The 2,500-nt window shown below is 38.6% G+C and overlaps 1 protein-coding gene across 14 annotated transcripts in view; it reads left to right on the top strand.

Annotated features, from left to right (window-relative positions):
* The window catches only part of LanA (laminin subunit alpha), a 290,394-nt gene that overhangs the window by 37,323 nt on the left and 250,571 nt on the right, over positions 1–2,500 (top strand). The window lies entirely within an intron of this gene.

Here is a 2,500-nt window from a genome sequence, read left to right as displayed (position 1 = left end):
CCGTGAGCGCCAGTGTGAACTCAGTTGCCACGGTCCTGCTCCTCCTGTTCCACTCCAGTCGAGATTCAGCCTTCATATAAGCAAGTAGTGTTACCTTCTGTCCTACCAAACCATGGATAATCCAAAGGAAACACCACAATGGGATCATGAGAAAGTTAGAAAAATGATAAAATACATTTTCTTTTTATTTATCACTGATACAATGACAATGCGTACAGCGAGGATATACATAAGCACCAACTGAATAAAATATAACCTACAAAACTTACTTTAATTTTGTGGATTTAGATGAAATGCTAATAGAATTAGTCAAAAGGTAAACCAGAGCTGTATGACCTGACTTCGCTGCACTACAGTGATAATGTTTGCATACTTATCATATTGCCAAGGTACTGAGAGAAAAAAAATACACATTGTTAACCGAAGAAAGAAATTCCATATGTATAATAACAACCTATTATCCACTGCGGAAATACATCTCCTTAGCTCACTCAACAAATATTCCTACACAAGTTTGTTTGTCTACTTATATTTTATCATTTTGCCAAGGCATTGAACCAGCTGGGGAGCTGAAATAATCTTTCAGTGTTTCTCTCGCGCCAAAACCTCCTTTGTAGCATTTCCCCCTCTTCCTCTCATTGGACGTACTGTGTTTGATGGATGCATGACAACAGTATCTGGTAATGCAACAATATTTGGGTGTATGAGATTGTGAAGTATGCATGTTGTTGTAATGATTGCATTAGCGTTAGAAGGCATAGCTTTAAGTTTCCTTAAATATATTCTGAAGGTTTGCACTAGAATACCAAATGTGCACTCAACTATCCTCCTGGCTCTAGATAATCTATAATTAAAAATCCTCTTCTCTACCTTATGTTCAGTCTGTGAACCTGGGTAAGGCCTCATCAAATTTCTCTTCAGCGGGAAAGCCTCATCTCCCACTATAACGTATGGTGCAAGCACATCAGTGCCAGGAAGTGCAGCATCTTCTTGTACATTTCAAGTCATCCTCAATTTTGGATAGTATTTTCTCAAATGTTCCTTTGTTCATTCTGAAATAGCTGTGGAATTTACTCTCATCATCAATAGGACGAGGATACAGAGTATGAAATTCTCCTTCAGTCTTCCTATCTTGCAACATAGGATGAACCCACAATCTCTTTCTTTTTCTATTTTTTTTTCTTCTTCTTCATCAAGTGCAATAGAAGAAGAAGAAGCGAGACTGGAGCGAGAGCGCCAGTGTGAATGCTTCCATTGAAATTAATGAGACAATATTGGACCGGACTGAGAGCGGAGCGGGAGTGGAGCGCGACCGGACCGATAGTGTGAATCAACCCTAAGAGTTCGTGTGGGTAAAAATGACATCGGTTACCAAATACCTCCAAATACCAAATTATCTATCCTTCATATATATCAAAGCTGAATGGTGAACTAGGAGATTGTAGACCAATACAAATGTTAGACATACTGTTGAAATGTTCTTAGAGAAGTCTAGATTTCTGTAAGCGAAGTCATATTCTAGTTATTCAAATGGAGGTTGGAGGTAGGATGTCGGAGGAAAAATAGCCCAGTGTGATAACCACTTTAGTTGGCAGAGTGCAGACAATCAAATTTCTGTAACCCAAAGAATGTACAATGGAGTCAGCAAGGAGCAATACTCCCATCTATGTTATTCAGTCTCTCCAAAAGTGACCTCCTGAAACCAGATCCAGAACATAACAGCAAAATGCTCATCTAGACGTATGATCTGACGATGATAATCCAACGTAACAACTACAAAATAGCTGTTAAGAACAACAAAGTCAACTGCGACTAAGGCAATGACTCTGGTATAACAGAATGATGAGCTCTTCTCCAACAACCGCGAATCAAAGAACCATACAATAGTAAGACTGAATGGCCAAACCCTTCTACTGGAAAGGAACTCCAAGTTTCTGAAAAATAAAATAAAATACATATCTGTCGTGGGCAAGAATAGATTTTGGACACCAGAAGGAAACTTTAACCCGTCCACATCCCCCCACAACTAAGCTTCTACAGCATGGTTTTCAACAATTAGGAAAACAAACACGAACACCTATACAAAATATACAAAGTAACACGAACAGTATAATAACAGTATGTATCAAAACCACTCCTATAAAACACCTGCACACACAAACCAAATTCCTCCCCATAGAATATTACATGAAAATGATGGGTACACAATTCTATGTAAGAGCCCTCTACCGTTTCACTATGTCACACAAGAATAACCAACTAAAATCAGAGAAAAAAGCATACTACCAAAACCTTCGACCTGCGCCACACAAAACATCCATATAAAAACACACTCGAACTCGGATCACAAAACAAGAAACGTGTGTGTTGCACTGATGGAAATAGATGCGTATGGTTACGCAGCCTAGGTTATACCTATTTTCCACTTTCCCTTTCTCTTTTCATGTAGGTGTAATTTCTGCATTAACAGAGACATCTATTATGATTTTTGCTCAGTTCC

The sequence above is a fragment of the Oratosquilla oratoria genome, chromosome 9, assembly GCF_046742065.1.
Source record: "Oratosquilla oratoria isolate Oo_2021 chromosome 9, ASM4674206v1, whole genome shotgun sequence".
In the NCBI taxonomy this organism is placed as follows: Eukaryota; Metazoa; Arthropoda; class Malacostraca; order Stomatopoda; family Squillidae; genus Oratosquilla; species Oratosquilla oratoria.
This window is presented reverse-complemented; position numbering and strand designations above follow the sequence as displayed.